Source organism: Hibiscus syriacus, unplaced genomic scaffold (genome assembly GCF_006381635.1).
Source record: "Hibiscus syriacus cultivar Baekdansim isolate YM2019G1 unplaced genomic scaffold, ASM638163v2 tig00110945_pilon, whole genome shotgun sequence".
NCBI classification, from domain to species: domain Eukaryota; kingdom Viridiplantae; phylum Streptophyta; class Magnoliopsida; order Malvales; family Malvaceae; genus Hibiscus; species Hibiscus syriacus.
This window is the reverse complement of record NW_024062926.1, coordinates 173334-190250: the sequence shown is the minus strand read 5'-3', so window position 1 is coordinate 190250 and position 16917 is coordinate 173334. Positions and strand designations below refer to the sequence as shown.

At 35.7% G+C, this 16917-nt stretch overlaps 2 pseudogenes; both read left to right on the top strand.

The window, feature by feature from the left end:
- The first annotated feature begins 562 nt into the window (after positions 1 to 562).
- LOC120147940 lies at positions 563 to 6117 on the top strand (annotated as a pseudogene).
- Positions 6118 to 11869: 5752 nt separating this feature from the next.
- Positions 11870 to 13244, top strand: LOC120147883 (annotated as a pseudogene).
- Positions 13245 to 16917: the final 3673 nt, after the last annotated feature.

The window sequence follows — 16917 nt, the reverse complement described above, 5'->3', positions numbered from 1 at the left end:
ATCATATACTTAGGTTTGATGAATAAATCACTCAACAAAGATTTTTTATATATATAATGATTTGAACTTAAGAAATTACTTAATTGATATAAATCTGTTTATTATTTGAATTAATCTGTTGAGCTAATAAGTTAAATTTTTATTTACGGAGTGTTACTATTGTAAAAGGATTTGGTTAAAAAAAGTATTTATAATAAATTGAGAAATTCAATAATTATAATTTGATATTTAAAATAATTTTAATATAATTTAATAATCTCTGATTTTTTTAAATTATTAATGTTTTAATTAAATTAACTTTAATTTACAGGAATCAAATCAAAATTTTAAGTACAGATAAAAAAATACGAGCCGTCGACACGTAGAAAATCAGTGGGAATGTGGGATAGGGAAAGGTGCATAAAACATACATAGAAACGGCGCCATCCGTTTTCCGCGAAGCAAAACCAAAAACCTGGGACTAGGTTCAAGCCAAAACGACGGCGCTCCATGCGGTGAAAGTGATCATTAATCCAAAATATTCTCTCCTTGAAAGACACTTCTCGTGTATATAAGCATTTAAGATTGGCGACTGATTCTATCCAGTTTATTCTAAAGAAAAAAAGAACTATATAAGCTATTCGCTGAGAACAGAGAACATAGAGTCGAACAGTCCCGTTTTGAGAAAGCTAGCGATGGAAAATCCCGGTGATACGCAGATGAAGTTAGTCACTGGCCCCGGCGGTTACGTGCTCGAAGATGTTCCTCACTTCACTGATTACCTTCCTGATATACCGGTACGCTCTCTTCTTTTTCCTCTTTGAATGTGTTTATGTATTTACTTGCTTCCAACTGGTCCGGTTACTTTAGATCAGGAGAGACGAGGCGAGGTGCATTTTTTGTGAAGTTTTAGCGATTTTATCAGCTTTGGATTTCATTGCTCTGTTCAGCGTTGACAAATCAGAGAGAAACGAGTTGCAGATTGTTGAGATTTTTGTGTAGCGATAGATACTTGATCACTGCTGAGAGGCGAGAGCTCAATTTTAATTTTAGTACCTTTAAGTTATTGGTTTGTCTTTCACTTTAGATCAAGAGGGAGATGAGGTGCACCTTGTTGAGATTTTTCTTTGGCTTAATACACAAACAAGAGCAAAGAGTGACTCGAAATACGTTTTAGTATCTAAATAATTTTTCATTAAAAATAATTGTATAAAAGTTTTTATGTTATATTTTTAGGTTATATAGTTAAAAAAATAGTTATATTTTTTGGCATTTATTTTTAATGAAAAATTCTTTAGATACCGTTAATTTTGAGTATAATTTAGTAACTTAATTTTATATTAAGCCTTTTTTAGGGATAGTAATTTCATCAACTTTGGATTTCATTGCTTTTTTTTATTGCCGGGAGCTCATATTTCTTTTTTATTATTATTATTTGTTTTTTCATTTCGATATCTCTAGGTTACTGATTTTCCTTTTCACTTCCTTTCCTTTTGTGACTCTGTTTATATTTACATTTTTACATATATATATGTATGTAGCATTTTGTTTTATTGGTATATCTTTGTGTGGCAGAGCTATCCCAACCCATTACAAGACAATCCAGCTTATTCAGTGGTCAAGTGAGTAAAAGTAAACCTGAAAATTTTCTTCAGATAATTCATTGGTTTTGGATTGTGGTTAAACCATTAATGGTGTATGGCTTTTTAATCGCAGGCAATATTTTGTTAATGCAGATGATACTGTCACTAAGAAGGTCAATACTTGTTTACTTGCTTGGGTTTTACGTTTTATGCAAAAATTATTTGAAGTTATACTTTGTTGTCTAAGACTTGCATTTTCTTGATGCGGGGCAGGGTCAAGTAAGAATAACTTTTTTTTTGATTCAAAGATTAGAATTTACAAGATACAAGACCATACCTACTATACACACAAAAATAATGAAGAATATATGAATGTATTATGTACACCAGATGACTACTATGACAGTGTCATAAGACCCTAATAGTTGCAGTTTTTTTTTATTAAAAATTGAAAGTCCCGTTAAAAACTCTCGTCATAATTACCGAACACCAAAAAAGGTATTAGGCAAAAAGTGGTAGGAGGATAAGAGTAATTCATAGTTTTATTAATAATAGGACTAAAATTACCCGAAAATTACAGACACCAATTTATCAAAACCTTTACAACCATAACCTATTACAAATCAGGATACATCACAAAACTCCCCTATAGTTACCCTGTCCCCTTTTAGCTAATTCATCCGCTGCCCAATTTGCGCTCCTATTAATGACCCTTAGAAGTATTCCAACCCTATTAACTGCTAAATCAACCTCATTAACAATTGATTCATAAAGAGGAAGGCACACCCAAAGATTCTTAATCCACTCTTCAACGTTCCTGCTGTCACATTCCAATATCAACCTCCCCTTCTCGCACCAGTTCGACCTCGATATAAGAGAGAGACCAGCTTTGACTGCATTAAGTTCAGCCAAAGCCGGAGGGCCTGGTCCAATGGGTTCTGAGAAAGATTCGATTACCCTACCACTTGAGTCCCTTAACAAACTCCCAGTGGCACCCTTATTCCAATCCCTATTCACCGCTCCACGTTCATCTTTAGGAAACCAGCCGGTGGAGGTGACCAGGACCACGATGCCACTAAGGATTGATTTAACCTCCTCGAAACAGTATAGGAGTCTGTTAGCGATGGGTCACCAATCAAGGAGTCTATAGCAATCATAGAATGAGGGTACTTAGCTGAAAACCAGGATGCAAGGCGAAATCTCGAAAGGAAAAAGAGGTGTGCAGCATCAACAGACCCTTTCTCAAAAACAACAGAATCTCTAAATTTCCAGATTGACCAAACCGTAACACCTGGAATAAAAGGCCAAATACTTGAATCCGGAACTAGATACTTCCAGGCTGACAATAGGTTATATAATTCCTTGGGGAGGACTGTAGACACATTCCAGAAATGGATAAACTGATTCCAAAGGTTCCATGCTACTCTAATACTTGCAGATGACTGAGTTCTAAACACGAAATGTCACAATAATCTGTTGTATACTTCCTCCATGGAAACTTTCTTCATACATTCTAACTTAAAACCTTTAATATTGTTTTATCATTTTTTGTATTGCAATCCAAGTTATAAATCCTTGCCGATATACTTCTTAACTAATACGGTTAAGTGATACACTAGTTTTATTACAGATTGTTGTTCACAAGGACGGTCCAAGAGGGGTGCATTTTCGACGTGCAGGACTCGCCAAAGGTAAATTCTCACCTTGTCCCCATGGTATTGAGTCGAAGTTACGAAATGATAAGCTATAGACAGTTCACTGACTGGAGTTGTTACACTCATCAGGTGTATTTTCGATCAGATGAAGTGCATGCAGCATTGTAACATGCGGTGGTTTATGCCCCGGCTCAACACAGTGATCAGAAATTTTTGTGGCCTCTATCACATGTATGGTGTCCGAAAAGTTCTTGGAATAGATGTAAGTAACCCTAGTTTTAATACTATTCGATTACTTGGTTTCTGATCTGTATGATAAACACCATCACTTGGTAACTTTACCTTCAACATATACTTGGGACACCTTTAGGGAGGATATAGGGTTTTATGCAAAGAACACATCACCTTAACGCCCAAGTTTGTCAACGATATCATAACGCGGTGGTACATACTTGGGACATCAAGAGGGGTCATGTCAATCCAAGATTTGGCAGCATTCAGGATCGTGGAATCAATCAGGTACATTGAGGTGCATGGGTAGAGGTTCTGTCTGAGCCTCCTCTCTGTTTGTTTGAATTTATGCATCAAACACTTTTCAAATGGCTGCTACTGCATAGCTTCTAATTGTCTCATTTAGCGGTTCAGTTTATATAATTGGAGGTGACGGGACACAAAGAGGAGCAGCAGTTTTTTGAGGTATTAGCATTTGGCCATTTCTTATTTCTTTTAAGTGTCAATAGAAATATGTTGCATAGTGGTTGATCAATAAAACAAGAGTTAGGAGGATGAATCTACAAAGTACTGCCACAATCCCTCTATGCAATTATTGGCATTAATTTGAATACCAACAATGCAACTAATTGTAATTCACTTATGTTTAATGATCTTGTTAGGAAATTAGGCGACGTGGCCTCAAAGTAGCTGTTGCTGGAATTCCGAAAACTATTGATAATGATATGCCGGTATTCTCATCTTCAAAGTTGTAATTCTCTATAAATGTTGTTATTGTCACCACTTGAAAGACTGTTGATCAATCCATGAGAAGGCATTGTGCTGGGTTGCTGATTTTGGTTCAGGTATTGACAAATCATTTGGTTTTGATACGGTGGAGAGGAGGCCCAACGTGCCATTAATGCAGCACATGTTGAAGCTACAAGTATTGAGAATGGCATTGGACTTGTGAAGCTAATGGGGCGCTATAGTGGTATGCTTAGTTATGATCAAATAGATTGACTCTTTGCAATTACGTAATTGCTACCGCCTAGTGTCTAGCTTTTGTGGAATCGGTGTTTTTGGATCCCTTCTTTATCTTACTTAACCGCTGCTGCAGGTTTCATTGCAATGTATGCTACTCTTGCCAGCCGTGATGTTGATTGTTGCTTGATTCCGGAGTCACCATTCTATCTTGAAGAAGTGGTGGACTTTATGAATATATCGAAAAACGACTCAAAGAAATGGACATATGGTTATTGTTATAGCTGAAGGAGCAGGACAGGATCTTCTTTCAGAGAGCTTGCAGTCCTTGGACCAGCAAGATGCTTCTGCAAACAAGCTTCTTCAAGATGTCGGGCTGTGGATCTCTCACAGGATAAAGGTATAAACTTCAATAATACATGGCTACTGACTAGATCTATTTAACATCTACACTGAAATCTTTAACCGTCTATTATCACTTTGTGTAGGACCATTTTGCAAAAAAGATGCCCATTAATCTTAAATATATAGGTTAATATCTCTCTCTTTATTTACTTTGCCCCTACCAAATTCAACCTTTTAGTAATGAGCACAATATTTGACATCAAAATATTGGCTTTCAGATCCTATGTACATGATTCGGGCTATTCCTAGCATTGCTTCTGATAATGTCTACTGCACCCTACTTGCTCACAGTGCCGTACATGGAGCAATGGCTGGTATACAGGCTTCACTGTTGGCCTGTCAATGGCGACATGCTTACATTCCGTTTAAGTAAGTTCCACAACACCCTTTCATAACTTCTCTGTTGTAAACGTAGTTAAAGTTATTGTCCAAATGTCCGCTGACACATCGACCTTGAATGCTGTCAACTCCATTTCTGTTTGTTATTCTGGCGTTGCTTTGAGACAGAAACCTATAACACAAGCTAAATACAAGAATGGGAAGAAAGAACTGTTGTAGGTTGCATGGTAGACCTATCAATTTTGACACAATCCCGAAAAATAAGAACTTGAACCAGCTCGATTTGATCATAATTATCAATCTAGATTGGTCTGACTCCCTGACCTAAAACCAACCCAGCCGCCCAATAGACAGTTCCAGTTGCATGGAATGGCATATGTATAGGTTTAGTCATTGGGTTTTTGTCTTTTGATTTACTTCTGAAAGGATTGTCATATAATAGATAGCTGCATTTTGTCTCCCACCAATATTCAAAACTTCCTGACTGAATTTATGAGAATCAAAATTTTTCTCATGATTTTACAAAAGGCTTACAGTTAATATCTTCGGTTTTACTTTAACATGCAGTGCATCACGAGAAGCAGAACAAGGTCGTCATTACCGATAGGATGTGGGCGAGACTGCTCTCTTCAACCAACCAGCCTAGCTTCCTGAACCCCCGAGATATTGCCAAATCCAAGGAAGAAAAACAACCAACAACTGACATTTTGGATAGGGAAAATTGCCAAGACAGAACATATGTGACCGAAGACTATCTTTGTGTGTCAGTAAATGGTTTGTTGGATGTGGAAAATTGCAAAGACGGAATATCGGTGACCGAAGACAATCCTTGTATGCCATGAAAGTTCCCTCTCCCATCTTTTATGGTCAGTCAAATTTGCCATCACTTAGAGAGATAGCACTCTTGACTCTACTATCCTTAAATAATCAATTGAATAGTAACTCGGTCCCTCAATTTCTGTAGTTGTATTCATTACTTAGTAGTTTGAAATTTTGGTGGTGGTGCTTTGACTTTGAGAACTTCATAGTTTGCTTACACGGATCTGGAAATGTGTGATCTGCCTACACAATATTTGTATTTCTTGTAATTAACTTTTGTTGTACTTGTTAACCGCTTGTATTGGGCTAGTTTTGGGTCAAATTAATTTAAATTCATAATACTTGGTTCAGGTTAGAATTGATTTAAATTTATAATATCCGGGTCAGCTTTGGGTCGAATTAATTTAAATTTTATAATATTGGGGTCAGTTTAGGGTGAAGTTTAATTTTAGGTTTGAGGTTCATGTTTTTTTGGGTAAGGTCAGCACAGATTTAGATCAATTCGAATTTCTGCCCGTTTAAGCTTTTGTCATTTGTGTTATTTGTTCTACTTGGTTCAAGTTTATTTTGAGTTGCCGACTTTTCAAGATCAAATTAGATTGTGTCAGATTTGAATTTTGAGTTAATTGAGCTTGGTTTTTAAGTACTAATCAAAATTAGAGAGTTTACTTGGTGCTATGTTTTCTTTTCTACGATGTTGGAAACACAAGAAACATAGAAACTGCTGACAAGGATTATCACTAGACGTCCATATTCTTCATGTTGAAGCTTGGTATCGTTCTTCATATGCCACGACCAAGCATCTGTATGCGATGAAAGTTCAATAGGCCTTGAGTTGTTTCCATTACAATGGCAGTGTCTTTATTGTGTATAAAACTGACAATTCCGACACCTTAAAACAAAATAAATTTTATCAGACACTTGAGTGTCCCTAAATCTAATGGGAAAAAAAACAAAACAAGGCAAGCTGTTGAGAAGGCATTAATCCACACTCAAAGAATTATGCCAAACAAACCTATGAAGTACATATACTGATTATCCATCCCAGCCACCAAGCAGAGGAATGGAGTGGTTGTATCCTAAACGAAGGGGTCTTCAGTGGAAAAGGGTGGACAAGCCAGAGCCTGTCTTCCGTTTCAGCACCGCCTCTCCCTTGCTTACCATATTGGGATCGTCATTCTCTTGCTTTGTCTCTCGATATGCTGATTACAAGGCCGATTATAGCTACACCATCAACTTCCAACTACTCGTTTCACTCTTCCCGGTTCTGTTAATCTTCTTCTTCATCATCTCATTTTCGTTTGGCGGAAGGTTTGCATTCCGGCAGCACGTCTTGAACACGAGTGGTTCATGATGCCTTGGTTCATCAATATGTTGGTGCGTTTCTTTTTGTGCTACTTTCTTCACTCAATGGTTTCGATCTCCGGTGTAGATTCCATAATATTTAGTAAATTTGAAATTTAATCCATGCTGTTTCTTCAGCATTTAAGCTGATTGTCAAGTTTTTTTTTTTTTGGATAATTCAATTGTAGATTAATCTAAAGAAGCAGCAAAGCTGCTACAACAGCATAGTTAAGTAGATCCAAATCAAATTCCCCACCTATTACATAAAACAAACTTCACCCCCATCAAGCCTAACGATGGAACAAACATGCAAATGAATTTTCACAATCCCCCTAACACATTCAACAATTTTCTCAATAGATCTAAAATCCTCGAAGCTGCCTAAAGTTACGTTCTTCCTATACAAAATACAAAAACCCCACCCAAGCCAATTTAAGGATACAAACTATAAGCTACTTACCTTTGAGTTTTTCAACAATCCATTGCAAAGCACTGCTCCAATCAGTAATGTTTTACTGCAGACCACAAAGCTGCAAGATCTAGGTCCAAATTTCACAAAAGAACTGGCATTCCATGAAAAGTTAATCCCGAGTCTTAACATGAACCCCACGCAGATTACATATTCCATCCATTGTCACCCCCTATTCTTGCAAGTCTCTCCTTGGTAGGAACCCTATCCAAGATGATCATCCAAGCCATAATCGAGTGCTTAGGAATATGGAGGTGAAACCAAACAACCCTACGCCATTGCACGTAGGCCTCTTCTTCTAATACTATCCAAATCCACCTATTAGAAACCATCGCCCAACTCACACTACCTCCAAAAAAAACTCTAGCCTCATCTCTCATCTTCAGCGGTCTCCTCAAGGTCCAACTAAAATGAGACCGACTCTCAACCTTCCAATGATCAACACTTTTAAAAATATACACATTGATACATGCCACCCAAAAAGTGTCTTCCCCAGCAATGATACATTTAATGAGTTGAAAACTACAGGTACGATTCCAACACAGTAAATCCCTAAGCCCTAGCCCCTCGACTTTTAACGAGCAAATTTGCTGCCAACCAATTCAAGCACCACCCTGGGTATGATCATCTTGACCCTTCCAGAAGAAACAAATACACATCTGCTTGATCCCTCTAATACCCCCTTATGAAGAATAACTTGTCTGCACCAAGTTAGAATGCCAAAAACAGCTCTAATAAGTTGCAGCCTGTTGCTATAGTTGAAAACTTTTCTCGATCAAACACAAGTTTCTCTAATCTTAACAATCAAGGGATAACAGTATTTCTCGGCAAACTTTCTAGTTACCAGTGGTATACCCAAATACCTCACAGGTAGCCAGCCATGCTTAAAACCTATCATGCTTTGTATTTTACTAAAGACATTGCTCCAACATTACAAGAAAAGAACTTCGTCTTACTAGTATTAAGATTCAGCCCATACATTTTGTAAAAAATATCAAGAACACTAAGACGCCCATAACAAATCAATTATGGCAAAACAAACAAGTCACCCGCGAAGCAAAGATAAGTAAGGGAATCATTCTACAATTAGGATAAAATCTAAATACACCATTCTGGGCAGCAACATTAAGCAAATGAGAAAGAATATTCATAACAAGAACAAAGAGGTAAGGGGACAAGAGATCCCCTTGCCTCACACTCGTAGCACCCTTGAAAAAAACCCACCAGTGCCATTAAAAGAGATTGAGAATCGAGAAGTATTAGTGAAAATTCAGTCCATCTCCTAAAAATAGAGGGTAACCCATAGCCTCAAGAACAAAAAGAAGAATCTCCAATCAATTGAGTCAAATGCATTTTACAAATCAACTTTAATAGTGCATCTAAAAGACATAGACTTCCTAAAGTAACCTCTTACAAGTTCTTGAGTTAATAAAGTATTATCAACAATGCTCCTCCCTTTATAAATGCAGACTGATTTAGAGTGGTCATTTCAGGAAAGTAAACAAGAAGTCTCGCAACCAAGATCTTGGTAATTGTTTTATAAACAACAGAGCAATAAGAAATTGGTCTAAACTTTTTCGCCAAGCAAGTCCCAGGAACTTTACGAACAAGAACTAACGCATTAGCATTAAAAGCAAGCAACAAAGAAGAGGATTGGAAAAAGAACCTCACAGCAACAATGAAGTCCATTTTAACAATTTCTCAAGCAGCTTTGAAAAACTAAGCTGTGTAACCATCCGGGTCGGGCCCTTTTCATTACTTGCATAAACAAGACATCCTTAATTTCTTGCTTAGAAACCTCCCTAACCGGGCCATCATCAGCACTAGCAGACAGCTCATAATGAATTAATTCCCTCAACTGCTCAACCTTAGGACAGTCTACTCTAGGATCTGGAGAGCCCACAAGACCAGTAAACAACTTAATCATTTCAGTAGACATATCCTTAAAGAATCCAAACGCTTCCTACTATCATCCTACTATAACCTAATTGTCAGTTGCATCCTCCTCCGTAAAAAAATTCTGACGACGATAATCACTAGACGTCCATAAATCTGCGTGTTGAAACTTGGTATCGTTCTCCATATGCCACGATGCAAGCACCTGTAAGTAAATTTAAATGTTTCAGGATAAGCCCATGATGAAAAGATGTGGTTGTATACAAATAATATTTTTTTGAATAATATTAAAATTAAAAAAATAGTTTGAATATGAAACAAATGTGAGTTACAAGTTGATTCGATTCAATTTTAATGATATGAAAATTAAAATGTACAATATTAGAACAAGACATTTAAATTTCCTGGAAAATGCCTTTTACGAGGAACAACAACAACAAAACCCTATTCCCATATGTAATGGGATAAGGGGAGGTAGGATAGTATGTTGCCCCCAACGCCAGGTTGAGAGTAACTTCCGTGGAAGACCTCCGACAGTCAGAAAAAAAAATAAAGATAAATACAATGCATGTATAAATAATAAATACATAGTTGAACAGTCTTCTTATGCAGTCTTCATATGCGCGTATGTAATTGAATTAAACCCGCAAATAAATCTCTGCATATAGAGAGAAACGTAAGACCTGGCTAAATTTAAAAAGAGGAAACAGGAAGAGAATGATACACAGAAGTCAGCGATAGCAAGCTACGAGAAGGAATAAATTCAAATGGGTTAAAACCTAAACTAAGGCAACACTACTCCCTACCTAGTTCTAATCCTTCATATTTCAATGACAGAAACATATAAAATAGGAGTCATGGAAATTACTACAAATGCATAAAAAAGAAGACAGATATGCTACACCCTATGGCTGTGACCCACACTACTCGCCTACCCTGGTCTTAAGTCTCCATATTTTCTTATTAGAGGTCATGTCCACGGTAAGAGATAAATCATTCAAATCATATCTCAAGCAGTCTACCCACTTCTTCATTGGTCGTCCTCTCCTTCTGGCACCGTCGACTGTAATCGACTCTACCCTCCTGACCGCATCCGACGGTTGTCGCCTAAAGACATGCCCAACCACCGCAGTCTCCCTCCCTCAATTTTTTGGATACAGACACCACCCCAAGGACATCCTAATTGCAGAGTTTGTGTCATGTCCCACAAGTCCACCCACCATCGAAGCATTCTCATTTCTACGGCCTTCATCCTCCTTACGTGATCCTTCTTGATTGCCCAACATTCTGATCTATACAGCAGCGCTGGTCTTATTGTTATTCTATAAAATTTTCCCTTAAGTTTTATAGGCACCTTCTTGTCACACAAAACTCCAGTAGCAGCCCTCCACTTTAACCATCCCTCCTTTATACGGTGTGTAACATCATCATCTACACCCCCATCTTTATGTATCATAGACACCAAGTACTTGAAACAATCCTTTGAGGGGAAAGCGTGTCATTCTATGCATACTTCTACATCTCCATCGTTTTGGTTCCCACTGAAGTTTGAACATAAATACTCTATCTTTTCAATATTGATCCTTATACCTTTTTCTTCCAAAGCAGCCTTCCAGGTAGCCAGTCTACTATTTCCACCGGAAAGCCTCGGTGTCGCCAACTATTCCTGACGTATTAGTAGATCTACACTACATATCTTGAATTGCTCGAATATAAGCAGTTGAGATCTATCTCGTTTCCAAAGTCTTTCAAATCGTATCGCGAGAAACGATTATACGTCTTCTTAAGGTCAATGAACCAATGAAGATCTCTTTTTTTTTTTTACGAGAAAGCCGTTACTAACCAAAGCCACTGCATTGGCCCCCACAAGGCCAAAATCCAGCCTAATAAGCCACGTGTCGCCTCCACGTAAACCAACAACCATGCAAAGTAGCTCAAACCAACACGCGCCACACCCCAACCACATTAACACTCTCTTCAGACAAGCGAAACGTATTTTTTATACACTCACCACAAGGACCCCCTCACCGTCCGACAAGTACCCCCCCCTCTCCTCAGTTCGCAGTTCTCACCCACCACCTTATATCACCGCCAGCACCCTCCCACTTCCATCTCATCTTTCACTCTCCAACACCCTTTCCCTGCCCTTCTTTATCCATCCATCAAAACAATCAGAGACGTTCATCATGTCCGTCAACGATCAAAATACGCCCATGACTCAGAAGCTTTACGAGTCAGCCCGTCGTCTCGTCAAGTAGCAAAGTTCACGACCGCTTCCGCATTGGGTGCGACTCTGCTATTCTTGGCCGGTTAACCTTGACTGGTACGGTGCTTGCCTTGATAATGGCAACGCCGTTGATCGTTATCTTCAGCCCCGTTCTAGTCCCGGCGGGGATAACCATATTGTTGGGGTAACTGGGTTCTTGTTTTCCGGTGGGTGCGGGGTGGCGGCGATAACGTCGTTATCGTGGATGACAATTACGTGCAAGGGAAACGTCCGCTAGGGGCTGATCAACTTGATTACGCAAAGAATAAGCTCGCGACTACGGCAAGAGATATGACCGAGAAGGCTAAGGAATATGGACAATATGTGCAGAATAAAGCTCAAGAGGTTACAAGGCCAGGGATCGTAAGAGTTGAAAGAAAAACTGTGGAGTTTAGGGTTTAAAAATGTTGTGTGTTTTGTTTTGTTGGTTTGCGTTTCTTTGATCGAATTGCATGCATGCATTCGTAGATTATGCCTTCTTTTATAATTTGGAACAGTTGGTTTTGAGCTGCAGGGACGGTTCTCTGTGTAGCTTAGGATCTCTGGTTTTCTTTCTTGATAAAAATTTCTCTTTTGGTCAACACAGTTGAGTTTCATGGTGAAAATGACGGGTTCCGTTATTTGCTCACAGCTTAGAATCTAGGTTTACCGGCATTGGCATTGGCATTGCAGGAATGCTATCAACCATAAGGACTCAAGTATTCATCTTTTAATGTTATGGAATTTGATCTTCATGTTTTTAAAAATTTACAAGTTAATCTAGTTGTGCTTCATTCATATGAACGTTGATTCACTGTTATTTTAATTATCTTTGTAATTTGTCTGAGATTTGGAGTTACCAAAAATGTTACAAGTTTTTCATCATTTATGCTTGGCTTTAGCTGCGGCAGAGTTTCAACTTGCAAGGCAATACACAAGTGCTAAAATTGATTTGATTCGAAAAGTTCATGTCCTTCAATTCACGACATAAATTAGGAGAAACAGAGACGAGATAAAATTAGGAGAGAACCCAACTCGGATCTTACCGCACATCTAACCCTTACATAATTATTGTATCAAGAAAAGCTACAAATCTTTATAATTTTGACATTAGAGTGAGTTATATGTGGTTTTTCTAAAAATCATTTCGAATTTTTTTTGTGTCCTTTTTGTTGTGCAATTACTTACGTCTGCCATTATCGTCGTCCCATATGGTATGACAGACCCGAATCTTCCAGTTCACTTACAAAAGATGACATTAAATACTAAATTTGCAGGTGGGAACGCAGCAGTTCAGAGGAACAAATGGCCAGTAAAGACTTGAAGATAATTTTCATGTAAAATTATCGCAGTTTCAGAGCAACAAGAGATCAAGTTTCTTATATTTTCCCCCTCACATTAACAAATATCGCAGTTTCACCACCACTTGCACACAGGCATTCACAATAACTGCCACTATATGGAAGAATAGTTTTAAGAGCTGAGATCTGACCTAAGTAATCGAGAAAAGGGACTGGACTCTCGAGAGACATGAACCCTTTGTCCGTGAGACTGACCTTAAACTTCAATGTCTTGCTCTTAGAATGCAGGAGAGGAAACAGAAAGAAATAACGATACCAAATATTTTGCATTGATTCAATCTCCGATTTTCTGGTCAATTGAACCCACAACTCTGAAGCATGTATCAGCCGACCTGATTTTAGACAGAGACCCGTCATCTAGGCGATTTCTTCCTCTTCGGGGTATTTCCCGTGACTTATGCCAAGGGCCTTCCGAGCTTTCTGTATCTGTCCTATTGCCCTGCTTAAATCGAAAACAGTATTGGTACAACACTTGAGGTTATACTTAAATCGAAAAAGCGATTTAACTTTTAATTTTTAAGTACACAGACTGAATCTCGAGCTTCACCAAAGAATAGGGAGTGGTCATTAGGCAAAACCTCCATCTTAGCTTCAATTAACATTAAAACAATGCAGCACTCCACATTCAACTTGGTAGTTAACTAACAACACTTACACTATCACCTCAATCTAACCCAACTGAGAAATTCTAAAAGCTTATTAAACCTTCATTTTAAGTAAAACAACAAGGATAGAGGATTTGGAATCCATCGAACTCGCCTGGAAGGTGAATTGGCAAGGAAATGAGAGGGAACTGGGAAAACAGTCCTGAAACCCATTGATTCGTAGTTTTGCAAAACCAAGTCCATTAAATCTTCTTGATGTTGGCATAGTTTATAAATATAAATGCGTTAGTTTCTCTATCGTATGTGTTTGTTTCAACTGGACCACGCGTTCTTCCTCTCCAAAAACTTGTTTCACCGGACCACGCTTGTTGAGGACAAGAAAAAAAATTGTAACTAGTTATTGACTCTATCTATACCAGACAATTTTTATTTGAATCTGGAAATTAATTCAATTAATTTAAATTTAAACTTAATTTGATCATTAAATTAACAATTTAAATTATTATAACTCAGAATAAACCAAACTCTATATGTGTAAAATGACGGAAAACCTAAATGACAGGGTAAAATTAGGTTGAATTTAGAATAATTCAATTCCGAAATTGATATAAATCTAAAAGAAATTAAAATTTTAAATTAGGATGTAAATTTAATAAATTAATTAAATTGAATAAATCAATTATTATAATAAATTGTACAATATAATGTGAATTAATGAAATATATACGTACTTTCATTGGGTTGGTCCTTAGGAAGGGAATAAATTTTCTCCGCATATAGCTGAGGTTAAAGGCTAATTTTCCAAAAAAATCATCCTAATGGTTTTATTTCCTGTCAGACAACTATATATTTTATTTTTTTTTGATCTAACACCCTTTACAGAAAGACGCGTCTATGCATGCGAGGCGCGGCTCATGCACCGCGCCTTACGGCACATCTAAAAATTAAGTGCTAATTTCATAAATCTTTTTTAAAATGGTGTCAAATATATAATTAATTTTCATTAAGATGATTTTTGTGTAAACACATCAACTTTTATTTATTTATTTTTTGTGTGTGCAAAAAAACATTCTGCATTAAAATCTTAAATATTCTTTTACAAATTATTTTAAAACTCGACAAATTTTGATTTTTTTGTTAAATTATATAATATGTATAATTTAGTGTAGGAAAACTTTGAGTATAAGTAGTTTAAAATATGAATAATTTTATAAAAGTTTTATAACTAATATTTATTTTACAAAATGATGATGATAAGAAATATTTTATAATTTAAAAATTATAAATTTCATATATTTTTAAAAATTTTATTGACTTTTAAAATTAATTCTTTAAAAATATAAAAATATTAAAACAAGCTTTTAATTACAATTGAATGATAAAATAATTATTATTCATTAATTATTTTTTTGAACAAAAGTTAATTTTTATTTATTTTTAATAAAATTAGAATTTAATATTATTTTAAATTTTTAAAAATTAATATTAAAAGAATATTTTAAATATATAGGTGATATTTTTTAGTTTTACATTATTTTTTACTGAATTTTGTTACGAGTTTAGAGAGTAACACAAAAGAAAGGAAAATCTTTAGATTTTCATGTATGTATTTATACTTTTCTTTTAGAAACATTTTACCATAATTTTTTATGAATAATAATAGAATAAATAATTAATTTGAATTATAACTCATATATTTAAAAATCAATAAAATACAATAAAAAAGAATTAAAAGTGAACAAAAATTAATAATAAAAAAGAATGTAAAGCTAAAGAATCAATTATTTTAATATTTTTTATATTTTTAAATAATTAATTTTAAAAGTAACTAAATTTTTTAAAAATATATGAAATTTATAATTTTTTTAAATTATAAAATATTTCTTATCATCATTATCATCATTTTGTAAAAGAAATACTAGTTATAATATTTTTATAAAATTTTCATTTTAAATTACTTACCCTCAAAGTTTTCATATACTAGATTATATGTATTGTAATTTCATACAAAAAAATCAAAAATTATTGATTTATAAAATAATTTGTAAAAGAATACTTAAAGATTTTAGTGTAGATTTTTTTTTCACACACAAAAAATAAATAAATAAAGTTGACATTTTTACACAAAAATCACCATAACATAAATTAATTACATATTACGTAATTTTAAAAATATTTACAAAACTAACACCTGATTTTTACACGTGACGTCACATCAGCGTAAGGCGCAGTTGCCTTTTTATAAAGGGTGTTATATCAAAAAATAAATCTGCATAGGTATCTGACAGGAAAATAAAAATCGTTAGGGTGATTTTTTTTGGGAAATTGCCGAGATTAACGCAATACGTGCTCAACCCACCAAGGCTAGCAACGAAACTGAGAAAATCAAAAAAACTGACACGAACCGAGTAAAACGGTTGTTTGTTCGGTTTGACATTATACGGTTCAGTTTTCGGTTCGGTTTAAAGTCTTAATTCTTTTTATTCGATTCGGTTCAGGTTTTCCATATGAAATCCATTTGTTCCATATTGAACCGAATAGGTAATTTTTTTTAAAAAAAATTATAATTTCAAGTGATTTTTTCATTGAAAAACCGATAAATCGAACCGAACCAAAAAAATCGATTTTAATTTTTTTTGTTTTTTAACCATTCGATTTCGATTTAAATTTTAAAAAACCGTTTATCTCGATTCAATTCAATTTTTGATAAAACATTGAACCGAATCAAACTGAATACACCCTACCCACCACGTACACGCCAAATTAAAAAAGAATGCTAAATTGCTGGCTTAATTAACTGATGACAAAGAATAACCAGCGTTAAGTAACTCATACGCGTGTCTTTAATTCACTGTTAAACACCTTTGCCCTTTCACCTTTAAAAGCTGCAGGTCACAGCGGAAGTTTCTGGATTTCGTATAAATACACTTGTCTTTGGCTCTTTGCTTTAAACATATTTTTAAAAAATACATGAAGCCTTTTGTTCTTCCACGTGTTCTCCCTTGGTTGGCCTACTTTCCGCT